The sequence below is a fragment of the Felis catus genome, chromosome B1, assembly GCF_018350175.1.
Source record: "Felis catus isolate Fca126 chromosome B1, F.catus_Fca126_mat1.0, whole genome shotgun sequence".
NCBI classification, from domain to species: domain Eukaryota; kingdom Metazoa; phylum Chordata; class Mammalia; order Carnivora; family Felidae; genus Felis; species Felis catus.
The window spans coordinates 131092140-131119135 of NC_058371.1; the positions used below are offsets into that span (position 1 = coordinate 131092140).

At 35.7% G+C, this 26996-nt stretch overlaps 1 long non-coding RNA gene across 2 annotated transcripts; it reads left to right on the forward strand.

Moving 5' to 3' along the window:
* The first annotated feature begins 19343 nt into the window (after nucleotides 1-19343).
* LOC111560166 lies at nucleotides 19344-26690 on the forward strand. Of its 2 annotated transcripts, none has more exons than XR_002741830.2 (3): nucleotides 19344-19443; nucleotides 23328-23416; nucleotides 26029-26690. It is a non-coding gene; the product is annotated as an uncharacterized LOC111560166 (long non-coding RNA). The 2 variants fall into 2 exon arrangements; XR_006596953.1 differs by having other exon boundaries at nucleotides 19363-19741.
* Nucleotides 26691-26996: the final 306 nt, after the last annotated feature.

Below are 26996 nucleotides of genomic sequence, written 5' to 3' on the forward strand. Positions count from 1 at the left end.
GATAAAGTACTTTGGGAGCACATGACTTAGCGTTAAGTATTATATCACGTCCACCTTCAAGTCTAAGAATTTCCTTCCAACTTAGTTTTTATAATTTCTAATAGAGATATTTTGACTCAAAGTGCTTTACATTTCCTGTTTGGTACAGCCATGTGTTTATTGTTTTACATGAAATAGAAAGCAGTGGATTAGCCCCGTTCAATCAGTAAGGTCCTGGTAAGAGACAGACCCTGTATTTGACAGTAAGTGGAAAGGAGAGAAAACACAAAAGAAACCAAATAAGCACTGTATGTGCACAGAGTTTACATTGCAGTTTGATCAATACAATCAATACACATGAAAACAATAGACAATGAACTAGAATTATAATTTATGAATACTTTATAGCTCTACTATTTCACCTCCTCATTGAAACAATGCCCCATAGAGTTAATGAGGTTGAAACTAGTAGAAAGTTTAAAGCTTGTTCCCAGAGAACTGTTTCCTTCAAATCTAATTGTGTATTTTCAAATCCATTAGCTGTCTCTACAGAAGCTTGAACTCAAAGTCAACTGATATGGTTTCAACCTATGAAGAAGCAAGGCCCTGCATTTTAAGACCTCATTGAGTTTGCACTGGCTCAGCTCTCAGAGCATGCCTATAGCTCCTTCTCCTTGTCCTCAGATAAGATCCTCCTGTCGGGGGCTGAACATCTTTTTGATGTTAAGTCTTCACTCCAAAGTGAACATGGGATGTATGTTACATATATGTTTGCTTAATATGCATGCTCCATCTGCCCTCATGAATAGTCATAAGTACCCCTGTGCTTTTCAACAATATGCATGTAATCTCAACCCCTATTATTATAAAAAACTTATTCTCTCTCCCTTGGGGGGAGGCAGATTTTAGGCTTGCCTCCCATCTCTTCATTTGGCTGCCCCTCGAATAAACTTCTCTGCTACAAACTTGATATCTTAGATTGGCTTTGCTGTGTATCAGGCAGATAGACTTGGGTTCAGTTACACTATGATCTAAAAATTATCTGTTAGTGTCCGTCTGCCCCTGAGATTAAAAGTTTATTGAGGGCTGGTATGAGGTCCTGCTTCTCAGAGGTCTAGGTATAGAACCTTGTGCTCTGTAAGCAGTGAGTGTTTGAAAATAAAGGAACTTTGTAGTCAGAGAGACATTCACAGACACAGTGGAAAGAATGCTGGAGTAAAAAGGAAAGGAACTGAGATTCCTGAGTTTGTCTTTCTCACTAAGTATCTATAAAGCTGAAACTCAGTTTCTCCACCTATAAAATGAAAGAATCAGCCTAGGTTAGTGACATGTTAATGTGTGTGTGTTTTCTTTTTTTTTTTTTTTTTTTTAAGTAGGGTAAAAACATTCTGCATATGAAATCTTATGAGTAAACAGGTAAGAGCAGAAAACCACAGCCTTCGTGTTGCAAAACCACAAACTTCCATAGTGTTTCAAAGAAGACCACCTGCATAAATCATTGTTTTATCTGAGTCCTGAAGGACAAATGGAAGTTAACCAGGAGAAGAGTTTGAAAATGAGAGAAGATTGTTCCAAAAGCTAGATAGAGCATAGAACTGAAATCCATTAACTCTGGTTGAATTCAAGAGTGTAAAGAGGGAGTGGAAAGAAAAGGCACCTAAGAAAGTAAGCAATGCCAGAATATCAAGATCCATAAAAATCATGTTAAGAATATTGGATTTTATCCGTAAGGCAGTGGGTATCCATTAAAGGGATTTAAATAAGACAGTGATCTCAAATTTGCTCGTCAGAAAACTTACTCTGGTTATAGTGCAGAGAAGGAATTTGAGAGAAGCAGGGTTAAGGCAAGGATGTCATTTAGGAGATTATTGCGATAAGTAAGAGAAGATGGTCATTTAAACCAAACACTCCCTTGGTTCTCTTGCCTGTTTTCTACTCATCTATAGCATTAATACTACAATACCAGCTAAATCTAATTCTTTGTCAACTCCATACCTGTACCTAAGACATTAAATGTGACTGGGGATAAATATACATCTAAGCTAACTGCTCTCCTTTTAAATTCATGAAAAAAGCTGCCAATAGGCTATTAAAATGCTGCCTAGAAATCACATTCTTTATCTTTCAGGTCCCTTCACCCTCTCATTGTCCTAAGGAAAAAAAAATTTTTTTCTTCTTTCTTCCCTTTCTTCAAACTCTCAACACCTTCTTCCCCATTGTCATTCTCAGCTTATGATCTTTCTTCTTACTTCACCAAGAAACTGAAACAGAGGGAATCTTCCATAGATTTCTGCCACTACATCTAACCACCTACCTGCTACTGTCCTTTTTTCTGTCTAGTAACTAGAGTTGTTTTCCATGGTCCTATCCAAAGCCAATCCCTCTGGTAGACTCTGTCTCTTCTCATTTCCTTTAGAACATAACTTTAGCAATTCTCCCCTGTCTCATTCCTCATTAACTTTTCATTTTTACTAAATCATTTTTATCATCATTCAAATGTAGTGTTATTTCTTCCATATTAGAGAAATCTTTTCATGACTCCACTTTCTTTGCCAGTTACCATTCTGATTTCTCAGCTCTTTTTTGCAGAAAATTCCTTGAAATGCTTGTCCTTTATTTCTATTCCCAATTTTTCATATCTGCTTTTCTTATAAACTCACTCTAATCAGGCTTTTACTCTCACCATGTCACTAAAATCACCATTATCAACGTCATTAATGACTTCTTCATTGTTTCTCAGTTATTGGTGTTGTCCTCACCTAATTTATCAGTAAAACATGAGTCAGTTAATCATTATCTCCTTTCAGAAAAAATAAAGATTATTAACTTGGCTTTTAGAATAACACATTCTCTTGATTGGTCCATACTGGTATCCTTTTTTGATTCTTCCTTCTCACTCACTTAATATTAAAGCACTTCAGTGCTCAAATCCTGGGCCTCCTCTCTCCTCTATCTATACTCCCTTGTGGTTGTACCCAATCCAATGAGTTTAAATCCTCCATAGGTAGACAACTCCAAAATGTATATCTTCAGCCCAGTTATTTCTTAAGAATTTAACGGCTGAAACAAACACAGTATCTCATCAACTGGCTACAGTAATTGATTTAGGGGTAAGGATGCAAAATAAACTATCAATAAATGAACTGTAGGACCTGTTCTGGGAATTCTGGTGCATGAATTCACATATTTTCCACTGGGTATATGAATTTGGGGCTTAAAACTAAATCAACATTTGCCAGAAGCCTACTCCATGCCTATGTTTGGAACCAAAATAAAAAGAAACCAGATCCTAAAGATGGATCTTGATGATCTTGTTTGAAATCTGGATGAAGTCGTAACTCAAGCCAGATTTGCTCTTGGAATATTCAGTTCCATGAGTATAAATTCCCTTTTGAGTTGGGATTTCTGTTGCTTGAAAACACATGCATTCTATTTGATACACATACATTTTCTGGGAGTTATATATTATTATCTCTATATAAGAGGAAAAACCATGCTAAGATGCCTACATGATTTTCCCAAAGTCATTCATAAAGTAAGTGTTGCCACCAAGACCTGATCCAGATAGTCAAACTTAGGACTTCAAGTGTATAACTCCCTGTGAATAGGAGTTTGAAGATATTGGAATTTCATATTCTATGTGATGTACCCTTTTAAAGTGTGTGTGTGTGTGTGTGTGTGTGTGTGTGTGTGTGTGTGTGTGTGGTGGGGGGGGTGTGTATACTCTCATTGTAACCACAGCATTAGAACATTAAACAGATGGTCATATTTCCTAAGAAAATACCAAAGAGTTGATTCTCATTCATTATTTAGCTTAATTTACATTGAAATATCCTAGTAACAAAATCAACTTTACTCTTTGATCTATGTCCTCAATTTTAATTTTGTTCTTCACAGAAGAATGGACACTAATCACCAATATGGGTTTTGTGTTCTTATATTTTCAGATATGCAGGCAATGACCAAGAATCTGGTTCCATAATGTCCAAGTTTTTATGGATAGATTTATCTTCTTACCCTTCAACTGATGTGAGCATTAGTGAAGAGGTCATTAAAATGAGCACAGAGCAAGGAATCCAGGAAACCTGGGATTATGCACTGATTCTTTATTTCTAGTGTGTGACATCATTCAAGTTCTTTAGTGCACTGGAGCCCTTTCTCCTCAGTAAAGTGTGTATCACAGAAATCTATCTTACAGGAGTGTGGTGATGATTAAGTGAGATAACAAACACTTGACATATCATGCACCCTAAACAAATCAGAGTATTTTTACTATTTGCTTTTCAAAATTCTATAGGAATATAAATCTCTATATTAGCAAAGAAGATTCCCAAGCACCATTTTGTAGCACATTTATTTCAATAAATGTTTATTTTAACAAATGATATGGTTCATCACAAGAATTATCCTACCCTCAATACTTTTTAATTAAACATTAGTCCTGTTGACAGAAAATTAATTAGAGTGTGTTTTGGATGTTGAGCCATGAAGAATGGCTCAGAAAAGTCCTAGACAGAAAGAGAAGTCAGTCTGGCGTTCAAAAGTGTCCAGATATAAAACAAGAATGGATTTGCAAAATTGCCTCCATTGGCATTATGTGGATGTGCCTTGACCATTCTGTAGCTGAAAAAATCCACTCCAAACCTTGCACTACAGAGAATTCAATTTGACATTGTTTAATATCCTATGGGGTGAATGGGAAACTTATTGCATCTGCTATCTTATCTCAGAATGGGAGTGTTTTTCTTTAAGAATTCTCAGAAGGGAGTCATTCTTTGATAATTGAACTCCCTGTGGTGTTGGTCAAGTGGAAACAGTACTCAGAGGCTTCAAAGAAATGAAAGCTTGGAAAACAGAACAGAAGCTTTTCTGGCAGTGATGAGAAGAGGCATCTCTTTGACCTTTTAAATAATGAAAACCAATAGTTTAAAGAAAGCTCAGGCAGAAAACCCAGAACAGAGGATAGAGGAACAAAATTTCCCACCCCAAATTGTTTCTCTTTAGCATGTGGATTATTTTAGGTTGGTTTTTATGTTTTTGTTTTTGTTGTTTTTTTGTTTTGTTTTGTATTTTTTTGAGAGAGAGGGAGAGCACATGCAGAGAAGAAGGGCAGAGAGTGAGACAGAAAGAATCTTAGCAGGCTCTATACACAGCACAGAGCTCTACATGGGGCTCGATCCCACAGCCCCGGGATCATGACCTGAGCCAAAATCAATACTCAGATGTTCAACAAAATGAGCCACCCAGGCCATGCCTAGGTTGATTATTTTTAAGAAACGGAAGGCACAAGGACTTTTGACCTTCCCTCTGTCTGAAAATATTTAGCTCCAGGATGGGAGCTATTATTATAGAAAACTACATTAGAACTTAGCAAGTTCTGTTTATTAAAATTCATTTCTATGTCCCATTGTTTCTGTATGGTCCAGCAAATACTTTTTTTATCTTCCTTTGAATTGTGAATTGATTCCCGTGAATTGATTTCCTTCCCTTTGAGGTCTGTCACCCTTACCCTGTTCTCTTTAGTTCAGTATGACATAGATATCTCATTTTGTCAGACTGTCTTTGGAATCTCTCATGTTTGTGTGAATTCCTTATATGTACATAATTACACGTGTTTTCCTCTAGCCAGACTTTTCAAAAAGAGAGAGGGAGTGTGTGTGTTCCCAAATAAATAAAATCAGAAATGTAAGAGAAGTTACAACTGATACAACAGAAATGTAAAGGATTCTAAGAGACTAGTATGAAAAATTATCCACCAAAAAATTGGACAACCTAAAAAAAAGGATACATTCCAGGAAACACACACTTCCAAGACTGAATCATAAAGAAGTAGATCTAAGTAGACCAATCACAAATAATGAAATTGAATCAGTAATTTAAAAACTCCTTAAAAACAAAAGCCCAGCACCAGATGGCTTCATAGCTGAATTCTACCAAACATTTAAAGGATAGTGAGTACTCATTCTTCTCCAATTATTCAAAAAAAGGGAGAAGGAAAGCTTCCAGATTCATTTTTACAAGACCAGCATTACTCTGATACCAAAACCAGAAAAGGATACCACCAAAAAAAAAAAAAAAAAGAAAAAAAGAAAGAAAAATTTCAGGCCTATATCCCTGATAAATATACATGCAATAATTCTCAACAAAATATTAGTAAACCAAATTCAACAGTATATTAAAAGTGTTATGCATCACAATCAAAGTGAGAGGGATGCAAAATGGTTCAACATTGGCAAATCCACCAATGTGATACACCATGTTAACAAAACAAAGGATAAAAATCTTGTGATCATCTCAATAGATGCAGGAAAAACATTTGACAAAGTTCAACATCTATTTATGCAAAAACTTTCAACAAAGTGGATATAGAAGAAATGTGCATCAACATGATAAAGGCCATATATGAGAAACCTACACTTGGTCTCATAACAGTAAAAAGCTGAAACATTTTCCACTAAGATCAGGAACAAGGCAAGGATGCCTACTCTCACTACTTTTATTCAACATAGTATTGGAAGTCCTAGACAGAGAAATTAGGCAAGAAAAGGAAATAAAGTCACCTAAATCAGAAAGGATGAAGTAAAACTGTCACTATTTGCAGATGGCATGCTAATAAATATAAAAAATCCTAAAGACTCCATCAGAAAACCATTAGAATAAATGAATTCAGTAAAGTTGCAGTATACAACAACAGAAATCAGTTTCACTTGTATACACAATAATGAGCTATCAGATAAATTAAGAAAATAATTTCATTTGCAATTGCATCAAAAAGAATAAAATACCTAGATATAAACTTAAATAGATGAAAGACTGTACTATGAAAACTATAAGTCATCGAGGAAAGAAATAGAAGATGACACAAATAAATATAAAGATATCTATGTTTATGGATTAAAAAAAATCAATATTGTTAAAATGTCTACAATTACCCAAAGCAGTCTATGGATTCAACATAATCCCCATCAAAACACCAATTAATTTTCAAAGAACTAGAACAAAGAATCCTAAATTTTACAGGAAACCATAAAAGACCCTGAATAGCCAAAGCAATCTTGAGAAATAAGAACAGAGCTGGAGGTTCTGTTCTTTGATTTCAAACTATATTACAAAGCTGTAGTGATAAAAACAGTATGGTACTGGCACAAAAACAGACACAGATCAGTGGAATGGAATATAGAGTCTAGAAATAAGTCCATACATATATGGTCAATTAATCTATGACAAAAGAGGCAACAATATACAATGGAGAAAAGACAGTCTCTTCAACCAATAGTGTTGCAAAAACTGAATAGCTACATGCAAAATAATTAAACTGGACCACTATCTTACAGCATATAAGCATACAGCATATAAAAATAAATTCAAAATGGATTAAAGACTTCAATGTAAGACTTGAAGCCATAAAACCACTAGAAGAAAACATCGACAGTAAACTCTTGACATTGGACCTAGCAATATCTTTTTTGGACCACACTTCTCAGACAAGAGCAACAAAAGTTAAATAAGTAGAACTATATCAAACAAAAAGCTTCTGCACATCAAAGGAAACCATCAACAAAACAAATAGGCAATCAACTGAATGGGAGAAGATTTCTTCAAATCATATATCCAATAAAAGGCTAATAGAAAGATAAAATATAAAAGAACTTAACACAACTTAACATCAAAAAAACAAATATTCGATTTAAAAATGGGTAGAGGACTTAAATAGACTTTTCCAAAGAAGACATACAGATGGCCAATGGGCATATGGAAAGATGCTCAACATCACTGATCATCAGGGAAATGCAATCAAAATCAATATCACCACATACCTGTCATATTAAGTATATCAAAAAGACAAAAACAACAAGTGTTGGTGAGGATGTAGAGAAATAGGAACTCCCATGCACGGTTGGTAGAAATGTCAATTGGTGTAACCATTGTGGAAAACAGTATGGAAGTTCCTCAAAACATTAAAAATAGAACTATGTTTGCCTAATTTTTCTTACAACCAAAATTGACTTGCACAGTTCTTCAAACGAAAAATAATGTCATTTTAGTCCTTTGTACTCCTAAGAAGGATACCAGATACCTGCATTTTACTTCCTAATTTTAACATGATGGTGGAGAAAAGAGAGTTTAAGAATAAAATGCAACCAACTTCTTGGGTTCTCAGCCCCAGGTGCTAATTTAAAGAAAAGTAAGCATAAATTTTGAAGAAAAAAAATCAGGATTGCATGGCAATTATAAATAATAGTCTCTACCTAGTGCTAGAATGGAATCAGAGTCACCCAGAAGAGTTACAAATTTTTCTTCTGCTGAATAAGTGTGAGAAAATTGCATAAATCTCAATGGTTTTGTTTACCTGGGATTAAAAATATATTTCATTAGGTTGCTACTACAATTAGGTTTTTCACAACTAAACCAGTTACCCATGATGTCAAAACATTAATCTTATGTGTTTTATTATATGTGGAGACATCCTGAATCTTATTAGGAATATTCTAACAGAAACAAAGTTTTACTTTTATGGGTTTACTTCTATTTTCTCCTCTGTTTATAGTCTTCTTGTTTAAGGCAGAAATAAGAGAGGCGTTCCCATCCCTGCCATATAATAACATGTTACATTTTAATATCCCTTTGGAATGCTGTGGTCCCATCAGGAGCAGTGGTTTGGCATTCGTGAAGGCCTGTAAGAGCCTGCACTATTTGAAGAACAGTAAATTGTGTTTTCGTCCAATTATCTGAAAGTAGATGAAATATTTAGCAACTGATCTGATGAAAGCTGCTGTTCCTAATAACCACAACTCCCAAGAGAAAGACCGTGCTCTGGTCTCTATTGCAAAGGAATTTCATCAGTGTCAGAGCAATATCAATCAACCAACTTCAAAATAGCTATTGAATGATAAGGCATCATCATAAGCAACAGTCGTAATATATGTGTATATATATATGTATATATGTGTATATATATGTATATATGTGTGTGTGTATGTGTGTGTATATATATATATATATATATATATATATATATATATATATATTTAACTTGGCTCACTATGAACAGCATCTCCTGTTAGGCAACAGGGCTACAAAATGGCTCAATAATCTCATATTTAGTTATAATAACCTCATTTATACTTGTAATGGTAAAGCCCCTGCCAGAAAACTATGAAACTTTCTGAAAGGTTTTCTCTTTTCTTTATATGTTTCTAAGTTGATTTTTCAAGGCAGCCACTATCAACTTTATAGGAAAATTAAATAGCAAGAAAGATATTCTTATAAGTACCTTTCCAGGAATACTATACACTGGTTCCATAAAGGGAAGCAACAAAGCTGGGACTTTAGCCATTTTGCCACCATGAGATAGAGAATAGAATGAGTATCCAGCAACAAAATAATAGCTCATGGTATTTGCACTTATTGTATTTATGTCATCAAATTACATACATTTACCTGAAGATAGTTAATCACGTTTACATATTAAGGTAAATGTATGACTCACATCAGCTTGAACAGGGCAAAAAATAGCCATTAAAAATTGCACTGGGACTAAAACCAGAGATATTTAACCACCCATTTAACACATGCCAGGAATAAGAGGCAGGGTGAACAGTCATATTCTTCTTTATAATGCAAAATCCAATACAAAAGCTAATTTTACTTTTCGTCACCCAGAAAACAGTACTATATTCCCTTCACATTGGTAAGCACACACCAAGCATTCAAATCAGCAATTGGCCCCATCTGATTGTGGAGAGCACAATTTGCTGCAGCTAATAAGAAAAACCTGCAGCCAAACCCCCAGCTACCCAAAAGGAACACATGCTTTTTTAGGTGGCATCAATCTAGTAATTATTTAACCTTTGTTAGTTAAGGTATCTCTTGAACTTGGAAAATTAGAATGAATTCTGTTCTATTCATAAATATTCCCAAGTGTTTTAAGATGATAGATAAATAGGAATAATAATAGCTAACACTCCTTAGAGCATTTACCATGAGGGAAGTACTTTACATACATTATCTCATTTCATCCTCACCACAAACTTATGAGGTAGGTAACCTCATTAAGCATATTAAGCTTAGCTAACTTCATTAGGTCTTACAGCTAATAAGTGATAGAGATATAAACTCAGTGCCCAACTTTTCAAAGCCTGCCTCTTCTGCCTCATAAATCTGCTTCTATGAGTAGGAAATCAAGTATGTTCCAAGTAGGAAAAGTGATTTTGTTCCAGGAATTCTGCTCTAGCATTTAGATTAAGTCCACTATTTTTAGAGAATAAGTCCTTAAAACTCAAACAAGGTACCTGGAATGGATAATAGTTTAATCCATCTTAACCAATGAACCTATGCTCTGAGAAGAGGCAAATGTCTTAAGTAGGAAAGAGCAGAGACAGGAAATGTCCTAAGAATGTCAACTCCTGAACAGGACATTCAGAAGAGGATTGGCCTGGATACACAGAAGTCATGGACTTGAAGTAAAAGTAGAAGATAAATAAAGATATAGGAGATGAGAATAGGAGGCAGCAGATGAAACATGGCAGGAAGGTGGAAGGTTAAAATCAGCCTTAGGGTTTTCTTTGGAATACATACTTTTCATGGAACAGTTAAAGACATAACCTCACCACTTGGTATCCCATTCTTGGACAAGTCAAAAAAAAAAAAAAAAAGGACTTGTAGAATTCCAACCCATTGTTTTGTTTTGGAATACAGAATTCATACTTGAAATGAATTCTGCTTTGAATATTAAAATCTTGAAGGGAGAAAGAGAAAGCATGACATTTGGTAATTACTTTTAAGTTGTTTAATTAAAAAATCATTAAAATTATTGCAAATTATGAAAAATAATATCTCATAAGTTTTCCTAAACAAAATATTAAAAAGTTCAATGAAAGCAATTTTTAAAAAATGTTTATTTATTTAAGAGAGAGAGTGCACCACACATGTGCTTGCACACATGGGGGACGGGCAGAGAAAGAGAGGGAGAGAGAGAATCCCAAGCAGGCTCTGCACTGTCAATACAGAGCCTGATTTGGGGCTTGATCCCAGGAACTGTGAGATCATGACCTAAGCCAAAGTCAAGAGTCAGCCACTTAACTGACTGAGCCACCCAAGTACCCCGGAAGCAATCTTTTCCATTTTCAACTCCTTTTACCCACATGAAGACAATGTATTCTTTTCATACGGGAGCAGTCCATGACCATTTTATTATACAATGAAATGAATTGACTTATATCTCATTAGTACTCTTTCATAAATTGGCTTTCTGACCAACTCAACTGTTTTTTACATTAATGTTGATATTCAGACTGTGTGAAGCAGAGTGACAAAAGCTGGATCACATCTCCACTGCAGTATTATCTTTTTTTAAATTTATTTTTGTAAAATGGCTTTTAAAGTAGTTTATATTGAAACATATTGTTAATCCAACTTCCTTACTAGTTTAATTTTCAACATGAGAAAGTCCTCTGAATTATCCATACAGCTTCCATCATAGTGTTGTCCTATAATGAATTAAAGATTATATACAATAAAACATCTTGAAGATATGGGTACAAGCTTCCTATTCTGGATAAGAAAAATTAAGCAGATAGAATTGTATTCATTCTGCAAATTAAAACTATAACTTCATTTCTGTTGAGAAATGTAAAATATGACCACATGGTATAATGGGAAGAGCTTAGACTTTGATTTTATACAAATGCAGTTTCAAAATAAGCCTGTGTCAGCTAACAGATGTATTGAGAAGTGAACTCAAGAGTATGTACTCATAAGCAACTATCCATTCTCCCACCTATGCTTCAAATCCTCTTATTGGGCTAGTTCTTTCCCTGTCTTTGGATTTTAGTCTCTTTTAGTTATATTTCACAAAAGCAGTGTCATTTTAATATGAACACGCAATCCTTGAAATAATGAAAACACTTTTGTAGTGAAGAATTAATCTTATCCAGAGAGAAGTATGGCCTTTTCTGCTGGCTCATGGGAGGTAAATTCTAAACCTTTGGAATTTCTCAGAGGGTAGGAGTGTCTTTAACATTCATGGTGGGTCCTTGGACCACACCTTATAATTTATGTTAATGCAATGACTGTGTGGGTTGGGCAATATCAATAGTCTTAAGATGAGGTCTGGCCACACCAGAAAAACAACCATGTGATGAAAAGCTTGGAACTTTTAGCCAGATGACTTCAAAGAGGGATGAGGCTAGAGATCCAGTTCAACCATGCAGGCCATGATTCAATCAATCCTGCCTAAACAATGAACCTTCAATAAGGTCTCTGGACACCAAAGTCAAGTGAGCCTCCTGGATTTCAATACTCTATATGCTTATTACCACACATCACTAATGCCAAGGGAATAACATGCCCTGTAGACGTGACCGTTTCAAGTTTGTAACTTTCAGTTCCATGTCTTCCCTTTGCATTTCTTCTTTGGCTGGTTCTAATTTGTATTCTTTTGTTATAATAAAACTATAATCTTATGTATGGTACTTTCCTGCGTTTTGTGAATTGTTCTAATAAATTATTAAACCTTGGGGAGTCCATGAGGACCTCCCCATTTGTAGCCAGCTGGCTGGAAGTGAGGGTGGCCCTGGGGACCCTTGAAATTGCAGCTGGTGTTAGAAGTGAAAACAGTCTTGTGAGGAGTTCCCTCTGATTTTGCAGGTAAATTAACTCCTTACGGTTGTTGCCGGAGTCTAGAGTAGACTTGCCCATCTAAAGAACTGTTCCTTAATCACCTTAACCTCCACTTTGGCTTCACCGCTGGTAACACCAAATTCTTATTCCATTTAGTTATCTGTTTCCTCAGCTTATTATTCCTTCAGGTTTATAAGCTGGAAGTGTAAGACTGGGGATTTCCCATAGGAAGAACTTCTCTCTTTACCCTGCCAGCTTCAGCCCCATTTATTAGCCACCATTTCCACTCAGTTGTCCTAGGAGAAGAGTGAATTCAAGTTTGTTTTGCATATTGTTATCTGGCGTTGGGATTCTCAGCAATTTTTTTGGTCTGGCTTACAGATATTGATTTAGCCTCTGGAGTGCTATATTACTTTGCCCCTCTGGATGACCTTTCTGGGTAGAGTCTTCACTTGGCTTAAGGTAAAGACAAATGTCTTCCTCACTCTCCTTATTTATTATTGTTGAAAAAGCTTCTCTCTCAACAGATCCATTTCTACTCTTGTATAAGCTGATGCTGAGAGAACTCATTGTACATAATGAAATCTCGTGGCATGTCTGGCATATTGTGTTTTTATTTTTAAGCTTGTTTTCCTAGGGGGTATCCTTGTATCAGTGTAACTTAGTGGTAAACCAATGATCAATCAGAAAATTTTCTTAAATGCCTTGCTGCTATATTTCCTACCCTTTGTGAAGGGGATCTGTATGTAAAGACATGCTTTGGAACTTCAATCAAAACCTGTAATGTAAGGATTTTTTTTTGTATATATATAATCCATTCAACCTATTTTTAGTGTTGCTTTATTTTTATCTCCCTACTTAAAATTCTATTATACTGAACATAAAATCAATACCTTTAGACACATTTGAATTATTGAAGTTCGAGGAACCCTGCGTGCTCTCATCAATGGTGTCAAAGATGTTTTATCACTGTTGTGGAAGACAAATGACCAAACTGATTTTGAAAAATTCACCTTTAGATTGCCTCGAAATGTATGGATATATTAATCTACAAGAGTTTAAAGTAGATATGTAAACTTATAAAGGGTTCAGAATAAAAAATAATCCAGCCTAGCATTTGGCCTAAAACAAGTCCTAGTTATTTTACAAATGATCATGGGCAAAGTAATGGAAAAAACTACTGGGCTTGAAGCTGAGAAGTCAGATGGTTACCCAGGTCTCATGCTGTCAAGAGACATACCGAGAGATGTTGGCTGAAGTGGAATTAGAGATAACTAGGAGCAAGACCTTCAAACATGGCCTCTCACCCAGATATGCACTCTCTACATCAGAACACATACATTCTTGCCTTAGCTTCTGTGTTATGGCTTTTCATGCCAACCAGGTCTCTAGAATGTTCAATGCATCTCTCCCTTTTTCACTTTCCCCCTCAGGATTTAGACATTTTTTTATTGATATGCTGAGTCCAACCACATTTACCTACCACCCATGTAATTGCTTCCTTTTATCTTTAAATCCTCTAGCCCAACCACTTATTAATTTAAAAATTATGTATATACCATAGAACAGATACTATCTGAGCTTCAGCTCTCTACCAGTGAATGAATTACCTTAAGGCTGCTCACCCATTCTCCTGGGATGTTGGTGGACTCTCTAATTGCGTCAGGATTTAGTGATACCATAGAGGTTCATGGAATGCTTGCTATTACAAGGAGTATACTTAAGAGTTTTATCCTCTTTCACCTCTTGTATTTATTCCTGATGATGTAAAAATGTATTAAAATTTTATTTACACTCTAATCTCAGGCATATAATTAAAAAATGACCAAACCTGTGAACAAGCAGTTACTAGTAGTTGAGAAAATGCAGATTACAATAATAACAGCAATCACAGCTCACCCATCAGACTGCTAGAAATGAAATAAATGTAATCATCTCACTACTGGCAGGGATGTAGGGAAAAAGGTGGAAATGTGAATAGTTGTGGGCTTTTTGGAAAGCCATCTGGCAGTGTCAATTAAAAATTTACAAGGTACATGTCTGTAAACCCAGCAATCCCACTCCTGGGAAATTACCCCGTAGAAATAAGAGCATCGGTGAATAAGATTATATACACAAGGATGATTATTTCACATTTATCATGGCAAAAAGCTGAGACAAAGAGAAGCCATTTACGAGCAACATAGATCATGACACATTTCTATCATAGGGTACTCTACTGCCATATTTGGGGGAGCACTAGAGAGCCACCAAATAAAGTATAAATACTTCAAGAAAAACATCAAGTTGCAGAAACAACTTATCTAATATGATCCCACTTTCGTAAAACAAACTGTGACTAAAGGGAACCCTGTATGCATGTATTATTTTGAGCATGAAGATGCCCATGGAAAGTTACACATGAAGTTTATAACATGGATCACCTAGAGGTGGCACAAAAGGCTAGAAAAGGAAAGGAAAGGAAGAGAGAAGTTTAGGGGGAAAAAAAACTAACTTGAAAAGATAAGTGCTAATACAAAATAATATATTTTGTGTGTATGTTTCTGTGTGTGCACATGTGTGGGCATAGAAAGATGCACTAAAGGAAAAGATCGCTAAGCAGTAAATAGGGTTTTCTCATGGTAGGGTGATTTCTGGTAATTTTTACTATATCTGTTTAGTTTTTTTTTTTTTAATTTTGACTCATTAAATGTTTATATAAGTTACATAATACATAAAACATTTACCTTGTGAAAAAGGAATGTCGGTGATTATTAAAATCATTTTCCATATCTGTTCTGTACAAATTGCTCCCACACCATTTTTTTAAAAAGTAGTCAGTAAATCTAAAATGATTTACTGATGGCCTATAGGTACGCTTTGTTGCAGATTGCCTCTCTCCTCAGTCTGGTTGTCAATAGTACTTGCTCATTTCCCTGGCCCTCTCTGTGTGTTCTTGAACCTCTACCTCTGGTTGCAGATCTGCCAGATTGAATCTCCACCTCCCTAACTCTTGCTTCATCATTTATAATGTGGCTTGCTACCTATACCAGCTGTAATTTTACATGATAAAGCTACCATCTAGCTGTCACATTGAATTTCTAGACAAATTTTCTCATAATGATTATTATTATATTCTTATTTTTCTCTGTAATGTTGTCTACCACCTCAGCAGTAGACTCATGTTTTTCATTCCCCTTGACATGGATATTGCATTCAACTAAGTGAATCTGAAGCACCTAGAGACAAGGAAGAGTCTACGAATGAAAATTCACTGGTATTTTGGGGAAACAGGGAGTTCACTCAATTAAAAAAAAAGTTCCAATGGAAATATGGTTTTCATTATCAAGAATGCAATAAAAGGATTTCATTAGAAGATAAAAAGAAAGTTACACCAGATTATCGCTGATTTCCTTTTCACTTTTGTGAAATTTTTTGAGTTCTGCTTACTGATTTACACATGTGGTTATTTATTTCAAAGGCTGGTTGGGTGAACTCATATCCTTTTTACAAGTACTGGAGTTTAGATCAGATGATCCATATGAGATTACAGCATATATATCTCATTCTTCTCTCTGCTCCTCCTGTTTGTGTTCCATGTCTCAAAAAAAAAAAAAATGCTTAAAAATCAAGTTGGCCAGGACTTGCTTTTGTTTTTTGGTGGATCCCTCCTTGTTTTTGGCTTTCATACTGTCCCACACCATTGAAGGTTATTTCTGAATATCTGGCCACAGTGTATATTATAGGAAACACATATATGTAATCATGAAAAGGGCTTCATATCTTAATATTTTCTTCATTTTTTATTTTCAATGCCTAAAACCTGAGCTCAAAATCACAGAAGTAAAACCATGCTGTTAATCTTCCTAATTATTCTTTTGCAAACCTCCCTTTCTTACTTAGCTTTTCAGAATCAAAGTAAATTCTCATTGCAAAGACAACATTGGGCAACACATACGGTCTCCAAAAATTTCCTCCAAAAATATCCTTACTAGCTTCTTGAAAATTATCTTTGTTCCTTTCAACATTAGCCCCCTTCATCCCCAAATTTGTAATGTCTTTCTCTGAGGAAGGTGTAGGCCAAAAAGAAAAATGTGACCTCCAATACCCTTGTCCAATCTTTCCCTTTGAATGTTGCCTAAGTTGTTCTGAGTTTTATAATGGATTATCATTCTCCATATATGCGTGTCTGTCTCTGTCTCTCTCAATCTCTTCCTTATAATACCCCTTTTTTATCTTTTCACTTTCTCTCATTTCTGTACCTATTGTGGTTTCTTATGACTGAATCCTCCAAGAAGGGTTTTCGAGAGGTTGGACTTAAGTGCAGGAACCACATTGTATTACATTTGACCTGTTGCTTCCTGGGAGTTTTTCTTCTTCATTTCTTTTTAAAGTATCACCTTAACTGTGGTTAGCAATTTCCAAATTGTTGTTCTTCTACAATCCCAGTACTATACTCTCTAGCAACCCTTTCATAGTCTCTATCTACTAAGTAAATAGTGACTCTACTTGACCAATTATGCACATGACATACTTCTTTGGAACCAATCTGTACCAACTCCTTTACTCCAGTATAGTCATGCTTTTAATTCCCTAACACTTGGATTAATATTATTACTAATATTGTTAGTAATGGCCCATTAAATTCACTTAATTCCTTAAGGGATAATGAAAAATACAATTTTATGCCTTATGTTGCTCTATAAGCTGTGATTTAATGGAATACATTCCAGGTGTTAGAAAACTGGTGAATTAGAAGAAGAGAAGAATTTTATGTAGAAATTTCCCATCAGGAGGGAAGATCGTATCCAAAGAGATAATATCCTAAAGATGTAAGGTGTGAATAAAAAGGGAAAAAAAGTTGAGGAAGTTCTGGATTTAATAAAAATTAAAATGCTTCTATTAGACTCTAGGGTTGAAGCTTGAATAAAGAGAGGGATTTATAGGAGCACCTGGGCGGCTCAGTTGGTTGAGAGTCTGACTTTGACTCAGGTCATGATCTCATGGTTGAGGAGTTTGAGCCCGTGGCAGGCTCTGTGCTGACAGCTCAGAGCCTGGAGCCTGCTTTGGATTCTGTGTCTCCTCTCTCTGCCCCTCCCCTGCTTGCACTCTGTCTCTCTCAAGAATAAATAAACATTAAAAATTTAAAAAAAAAAAGAGGGAGTTACAAAATAGTTTATGTCAAAGATAGTCTATGAGGTTATGAAATCATAGTAAATGTGTCTAAGTAAGATTCTTTTAAAAAGGGGAGGGATCCTATCCCAAATCCATTAATTAAAATGAAATGTGAAGAACTTAAAACTTTGAGGTGCTTATTGAACATCACTTGCCCATGAGCAGCCAGCTCTTAGTACAATTTATCATCCTTTGCTCTTATGAAATACTTAGACATACTTTTATTTGAACTTACAGCAGTATCCAATTATTTCTATATCTGGAAAAGCACATAGCATGAAAGACAATTTTCAAAGCCAAGAACATGAAATAGACACAGTTCAGTTTAAATGGAGGTGGACTTTTTTTTTCCTTCATCTCTATAGATGAAGAAATATATAAATATGGGGAGGAAAGAGACGCACTATAAGGGGGAGAAGGAAAAAGTGATTTGGGGAAATTGCTGGGAAAACTATTGTAGCTAAAAAAAAGTTTAAATAAGTCAAAAAAACTTCTTTACTGAGTTCGAAAATCTCTCACGGACTCCACATACCTGTTCAGTTAATTCAGACTAGCTCACAGTGTTTAACTGTGTCTTTATCAGCCTTTTCCAATGGCTATTATAAAAAATCATTAAGATATATGTGCTTATAAAATTTTGCAGAACTAAACAAAAGGACAGAAATCAAGCAAAAAATTATTATAGACAAGAATAGCCAACAGAGGACATCTAGTGGTGGTCAAGAGTAGTGCTATGTTCTTCTCCAGTATGTTTTGTGTTTCACAATTACACAAGAGAGGTCAACTGTAAGAAATTGTCAGATGCCTGCTTTCTATGTCACTTTCAACTGAGAAAGAGGTGCCACAAACAGTGAATCCAATTAATAAAATAAAATTTAAAAACTACTGTTTGATTTCTATTTGAGAATTTGTCTTAAACCATTTAAAAATGTAGTCTGATAGACAACAAAATTGTATTATAAACATAAAATTGCTTAGAGATTAGAACTTAATTGTTTCCACCCTAGAAGAAATGATAATCATGTGACATGAAAGAAGTGTTAGATAATGCTACAGTGGCAGTCATGTGTAAGTCAACTTACACAATGCTGTATGTCAATTGTATCTCAAATAAATTTTTAAAAGTATAGTCTGGCTGGGAAGTTGTAAAGCAGAACCTGTAATCACACAATAGATAGTTCTATGAAAAACAAACTTGCCTGTTCTTTAAGTGCCAGATTAATGTCAAATATTTTTTTAAACGGCAAATGCACTCAATAATTCCATAAAACAATGATGTCATTGTTATTATATATCATTGTGCCTATCATGAAGCTAGACACCATGCTGGGTACTGGGAGCACAGAATGAGTCTAATTCTAAGCATTAAATTACATACACACTCATGAACTCATCTGTGGACATCCAATATGTCCACAAATCCTTTTATAGTTCATCTCCCAAATGCTGGAGCCTAATTCCCCTCCCCTTGAATATGACTTAGTGACTGACTTCTAATGAATAGAAACTGGTGATAGTGAATGGCTGACCTCCCAGATTATGTCATAAAAGGCATTATAGCCTTCAACCGGCACTCTCTCTCAGATCATTCATTCTGGGGCAAGCCTGCTGCCATGTCATAAAAAAACTTATGCAGACCTATGAAAAAGCCCTTATGGTAAGGAACTGAGCCCTCCAGCCAACAGCCATGTGAGTGAGTCATGTTGGAAGATCTTCTCTCCCCAGTCAAGCCTTGCGATGACTTCAGCTCCACTCAACATCCTGACTACAACCTCATTAGAGATCCTGAACCAGATCATTCAGCTAAGCTGCACCAGGATTCTTGCCCCACACAAGCTTTGAAATAATAAGCATTATAATTTTAAGCCTCTAAATCTAGAAATAGATTACTAAAACACCATCCTTCAAGCCATCTTCTTGGCTCATGACCTAATCCAGAACTTGTGGACAATAATGCAGATGCAGAATTATTATTTTCTCTTTAGAGGTATGAGTATTTTTCTACCTCCATCCCTGCCATAAGATGGAAATCTCAATACTCACCCTCTCTCTAGACCTTCTTCTGCCTGACGGTGTTATTGTTAAAAGGCCTAGTTGCCATTTGAAGTCTACACAGCTCTTTTAACTAGTGTGTTCAGTCTTTATAGTTTAAGAAAGCAAACTTGGACAATCACTGAACATCGCTTCCTCACAATTCTTTCTGCTCTTTTCTATAGCTTTGGTCAAAGTACACACCTTCCCCCAAGCCAGGATAAACTATTGTAGATGACTGTACTCACTACAACTCCTGATTAGCAGGCATAACTCAAAAATCCAGAACGCAAAGAAAGAGGCTCAGGGTTTTACTTTTTTCACATAAACATAGGGACTCTTTTCAATGCAACCACAAGAAGCTTTAGTCTCCCAAAGTAATTATAAACACTGAAATTATTAATGGCTCTGGATTAAAAAGACAAAAACAGTGCAGTGGAAAGATCATCAGTTCTAAGAATTCAGGAATATACTGAATGTGAAAAGTCCTCTATAAAGTACTTTACACATTGTAGTTGTTGTTGTGGTTGTTGTTTTATTATATCGAGCCACCCATGAACACATACAAATCACTTAAGAAATGGTCAGATTCCTAGGTCTAAGAGACTTGTGACATTGCCAAATCTGTCTGTTCTCTCAGCACAGTGGAAGTGTAACACTATATGTGAAAACTGCAGAAAGCTGCATTTTCCGGAAGCTACCACCTAGCTAACAAAACCAGGGGCAAGTTGCTTGTCTTCAAAGGCCAGTTTCCTCATCTAGAAAATGGGTAAATGAGTTAGAGAACTTTAAAATAGCTCCTTGGGTGCTGGTAACTATAAAATAACACTTGTGGTTAAATGGCAAAGGAAGAATTTTAAAAGTCAGAAAAATAGTCAGCATATATTTTTACCTACTCTATTAAGGAAATAATTTTTACTCTGCATTCATTTCATTTGAAACGGTAAGTGTGAAAATGTTCTTACATATCTGTTTTGATAAGTAGCCAGATGGTGTCTAAAGATACATTTTCTTTGTAGTTTAATGCAATTGAAATGAGTTCTCTAGTCACCTCTTGAAGCCTATGGAGCTTTAAAATCAATCATTTAGAATATGAAGATCCTAGTGAGGCTATTAAACTCTATGACTTTTAAATGTTAAAATCACCAAAGCACCTTTAATTTTACTGGTAATGACATATACAACCTTTTATACTGGATATTAAGTATTCATATTAAATCATAATAAATATTCATGCTGAACCATAAGCCACCTGATATTGCAAATGGTCATTTATGTTGTCATTTATGTACCAGTGTCAGTTCTGATAGGATAATGTTTATAATTTATTAAGCAATATGTCACAAGAAAATGTCCATTTCCACACTATTTCCATATTAGTAGCAATGAATGTTGCCAGGGCATGGTGGAATATAAATTATTTCTCAGTTTGAACATGATGCTACTACAATAAAATGCCCATGGCTAAAAAAGTCATTAACATGCACTATAGAACAAGCTTGTCACACATAATACACACAGACACACACGCGCACACACACACACACACACCCACACACAATTAGGATATTTGGTAGTGCAGACAAAAAGAAATAAAAAAAATAAAAAGCAGTAAACATCAAAGCTGAAGGTCCCCTGATTTATAGCAAGCACAGCAGGGATGCATGGAAGTCTCACAATGAGACGCATGGAGAAAGGTTGGCTCCTTCATAGTAAGCCAAAGACTTTCCCTTTATCTACAAGGGAGCAAGGTTCAAAGCCAGGTCAGCCAGGCAAACTTGGAACTTAAGGGAACTAGAAAACAGAGATCTTTTGGAAATAGCTATTGCTTCCAATGGATGACTATGTGCCTAATAAAAATGGAAGGCCTTGTTAATTTTATTTAACTGTTAATCACCAGATGTTCTGAGCCATATGGAAAAAAATTTAATTTAATGTTTTCAGAGCAGTGATGTGTGTGTGGGGTGTGGTAGGATTTGTGTTTGTGATCGTGTGTGTGTGTGTGTGTGTATGTGTGTGTGTGTGTGCATGTGTGTAAGTGCAATACAATCAGATATTTAGATCCTCAGAAAAGGAATTTATCAGGTCTTTTATCTCAACAGGAGAGAAGGCAGCATTGTGATATTTGTGATAATATCACCCTAGCACTATACAATATTTTTTAGTTTATAATAGATTTTTACAGGTACTATTTTATCTAGTTTTTAACAACAATGCTATTATAACTAGTTTATTACAGAAGAAACTCAGATCCAGAGAGCACTGAGTCACAAAGTTCATAAGTACAAGATCAATGCTTAAAACCAGGAGATCCACACTCTCCACCAAAGTCCATAAGAAAATGTGGAGAAAAGGCATATAATGTGGAGAAAAGGCATATAATTGAAATAATTTTCTTGGTGCTTGAGAAAACTGTATTAGGTTATTTCTTATCAATGTTCATTTAAATTATTCATCTTCATAATTAATTAATTGATTTTAATTCATCTTCTTAATCTTGTCCCCCCTCATTGTCACTCTCTAAAGACTGAAAATATGGCCCATATATTCACTCAACAAAATTCTTGGTATCTATTATATGTCTGGAATAGACACTGATAATATGTCTATGAAAAAAAACACAAAAAACAAAACACCTGACTTCAGGTCACATTTGTTTAAAGTCTGCTAAAGGAAAGAGTCAAATACTTTTGGTATTTGGGCACTCAGAATACCTCTAACTCTCCCCAAAGATGGCAAGAACAAAGGCAAATATGTTAAGAAATCCTGGGTACCATGGGTATAAAACAGTCTGTGACGTCCTGTGTTTAAAACTAAAGTTTAATGTGGGTTCTTATGTTCTTACTCATATTCTCATTTTATTTCTCCACCTCCACTTTTTTATTTTTTCTTTCTTTTACCTTTCCCAACCAATCAACACCACTGTTCTATCTCATCTGTCTGAAGTAAGTATATGTTCAGTGATCCAGGCTTTAGGAGACCAAATCTCCCTGAGTGAAGCTTCTTCTTTGGAGGGCCTCTAGAGGTGACACCTGCACCTGCAAGGGATTTGATAGTGTTTCTTGTGGAGGAAGTCAGTGTCTCATACTGATAAGGATTGAGATTCCTTTCTAAGTCTGAATCTCTATTGTTGAATTCTTGTGGAGGAAGTCAGTGTCTCATACTGATAAGGATTGAGGTTCCTTTCTAAGTCTGAATCTCTATTGTTGAATCTCTATTGTTGAATCTCTCTAAGTCTGAATCTCTATTGTTGAATCTCTATTGTCCCTAATGCCAAACTGTAGGGACAGTTGCATGTATGGGTACCTTTCCATAGAGTGCACAGAAATCTTAGTTTAAAATCTGAATGAGTCCAATATGTTGATTTCAAACCGGAATCCTCACCTGGCCAGACTGGTTTAAAATTTAACTTCAACCACTTTACTATAATGACCCTGATGGTTTTATCTGTTAGCAAGGCATTCCAAAGACTCCAACCATAAAGCATCTGTTCTAGTTACCTCAGAAACTCCCATTGTGCCATTGTTGTCCACCCTCTGCAGGTCTGCGGCTCTCATCCTTGTGAAGAACAAATGAATCTTTGGGAAACCATACAGCCATTCCTTACTCAGGATCTACCCCACACTTACAGGTACTGAAAAGGAGATTTTGCCATCTCCAGTCTCAGAGGCTCACTCTTTTCCTGAAGGAGATTCTCCTTCTTTTGAGTTTTGCTTTAATATGCCCTTCTCTTCTCACCCTCAGAAGCCTACCACAATCTCCTCAGAGGGCTTAGACTCCAAAAATTAAAAGCCACGATATGATGTGCCCTTCATTCTTGCATGTACATTCTGTTTTCTTCCATGCCACAGACCTCCCCTCACACAAGGGAGCCATGGTGTCTGCTAGTTGTTTGAAGGCAGGTTATGGAAATACAGAAAGAAAAATGTAAATCATCGTTTTGGAAATTACCTTACTTCATTAGTCTTGGCAGACGTAGAGACGGACAGAGTTTGCACCTCAGAATGCTAGTGTGTCATGATCTTCACGGGCTACAATCTGCATGGAGTGAGTTAGATCTGGTTTTGATGGGGAAAGGGAGTTCTAAGGTCACAGGCAGATTTTAGGCTGGTGGTTGTGTTGGTTGTTGGAGGGCAGAACAGTTTCCTTGATGCAGACCCAATGGTTTTCCCTTCATATTTTAGTTTTATCCAGAGCTGAGAACCAAGTTCAGAGGGTCACTTGGGTCATATCATGGCAAAGGACAGGTAGCCACAGTGAGGTGTGAGCTGACATCATGGGAGACTAAGAGAGAAAGAGCAAGGTTTTTGATAAAAGCCCATGGCATAAGTCAATGCACCTCCTTTGCTATCTGAAGGTTCAGGCTTCAGACACGTCAATAGACACAGGATAAAAGGCTTTAGTTAATTAGTTAGTTAGTTAGTTAGTTAGTTAGTTAGTTAGTTAGTTTTTTTGTGATTGCAATACCCTAAAATGATTTTATTGGAGGAAGAATGAAAATATCTGTAAAATAATGTTAATTTTAAATATCAGAGACCCTTAATTTTCAAATAATAAGTTTAAACAACATGTTAGATTTAAACTACTTGTAAATCATCGTCTTTAGAAGTAGCAACACCTCTTCACCCTTGATTCCTCCTCTAGAGGAAATATTTAGCATTAGGCTGCCTAGCTCAACCATAACTTTTGCATCTTTAATCTTTCTCTGCTTTTTGCTTGGTTTAATACATATCCTTGCAAAAGAGGAAAATGGGAGAGGGAAGTTATAATTTATTTATGTTAAATGTTTTTTCCCCCCTTAGGATTTTCTTCCTCTTTCTTTCTTTCTTTCTTTCTTTCTTTCTTTCTTTCTTTCTTTCTTTCTTTCTTTCTTTCTTTCTTTCTTTCTTTCCTTCCTTCCTTCCTTCCTTCCTTCCTTCCTTCCTTCCTTCCTTTTTAAATTTAAATACAAGTTAGTTAACATATAGTGTAATAATGGCTTCAAGAATAGAATTTAATGATTCATCACTTACATATAACACCTAGTGTTCATCCCAAGAAAGTGTCCTCCTTAATGCCCCTTGACCATTTAGCCCATCCCCCCACCCAAAACCCCTCCAGCCACCCTGAGTTTGTTCTCTGTATTTAAGAGTCTCTTATGGTTTATCTCCCTCCCTGTTTTTATATTATTTTTTCTTCCCTTCCCTTATGTTCATCTGTTTTGTATCTTAAATTCCACATATGAGTGAAGTCATATGATATTTGTCTTTCTCTAACTGATTTGTTTCACTTAGCACAATACACTCTAGTTCCATCCACGTTGTTGCAAATGGCAAGATTTCATTCTTTTTGATTGTCAAGTAATATTCCATTGTGTGTGTAAATATATGTGTGTGTGTGTGTGTGTGTGTATGTGTGTATACCACATCTTCTTTATCCATTCATTAATTGATTGACATTTGGGCTCTTTCCATACTTTGGCTATTGTCAATAGTGCTACTATAAACATTGTGTGTGTCCCTTCAAAACGGTACTCCTGTATCCTTTGGGTAAATACCTAGTAGTGCAATTAGTGGGTTTTAGGGTAGCTCTATTTTTAATTTTTTGAGGAACCTCCATACTGTCTTCTAGAGTGGCTTTAAAATTCATTTGGAGTTAGAAAAATAATAAGAGAAGAACACGACATGGCAATTTCAAAATAAAAGCCAAAAACTTGGCTTTTTTTTATTTGTTCCCCACAAAAGACATGTAGTTGAGTGCATAAGCTATGCCCTAAGTAGAGCCTCCATATGTAGATGGCTAAAGAGAAAATTTAACCTTCAGGAAAACTTAGATATTGGAGTATATACTGCCATAAATACTTCAATTTTTTCCACAAGGTGGTAATGCTTGGATGCTGCTTTCCAAAGAAGCCCAGTTATATGAGAATTGACTTTCAAATCTCTTCTCTAAATACACGTACGACTCAATGAGTGGTTTGACCAAATAAGGTTTAAGTTTATAGGTAGTAGACTCCAAATAAATGGCAAAAATTGAATGTCCTGATGAAGCTAAAATAACAAAGCTTTGACTTTTCTTTCAGTTCTCTTTCTATTTACTGATTTCTTCAACTAATATGGGCAGCAAGCATTGGTGGTCTAGTGATGAGTATAGCTGCTTTCTAAATAATATGGGTTAAGCTTAATGTATTAGTTAGCTATAGCTGCCATAACAAAAATGCTACAGACTGGGCGGCTTAAACAACAAGAATCTATTTTCTTCCAGTTCTAGACTCTGGAAGTCCAAGATCAAGATGTCGTCAAGGTTTGTTTCGGTGAGGACACTTCACTTTTCCTGACTTGGAGAAACCCACCTTCTGTCTGTGTCCTCACATGGTCTCTTCTCTGTATGTGGCATGGGGAGAAAGAGCAATCTCTTATGTCTCTTCCTTTTCTTATAAAGACATCAGTCCTGAGGTGCCTGGTGGGCTCAGTTTCTAGAGCACCCAATTCCTGATGTTGAGGTCATGAGTTTGAGCCCCACGCAAGATGTACAGATTACTTAAAAAATAAAATCTTACTGAAAAAATGCATCAGTCTTATTGGACTTGGGGCCCATCCTTATGACCTTAATTAACCTTCATTACCTCCCTAAAGTCCCGATCTTCAATATATAGTCAAATATGGGATTAGGGCTCAACATATGAATTTTGAGGGAATGAACACAATCTAGTCCATAACACTCAATATGAGTTTTATTAAAATGTTTTTAGACTTTGGGAATATCACTTCAGCTTTGACAATGCTATTTTCTTAAGGAAGTGGTAGTTAAGTAAGCTACATAGAAAAATCTGGTTCTGAGTTGTGTGGTAACCTCTTGACCCTGTAGAATTTTAAGTTTATTTATTTTTGAGATACAGAGAGGGAGGGGAAGAGAGGGAAACAGATGAACTGAAGCAGGCTCTGTGATGACAGCAGAGAGCCCAATGTGAGTCTCAAACTCACAAACCATGAGATCATGACCTGAGCTGGAGCAGGATGCTTAACCGACTGAGCTACCAGGTGCCCCTAGAATTTTAAACTTAAGATTCATTAAACATTTAGAATCAGTTTTATCTACCATTAGAAGTGACTCAAGCTTCACCAACAAGTGGAAGGTGGTCTAGGTATAGATGCTAAAGAAGGAACCAAAATTGACCCTTTGACTTAGAAAGAAGAAAGACTTTTTGTACATATTTTAAAATTCTAATTTCT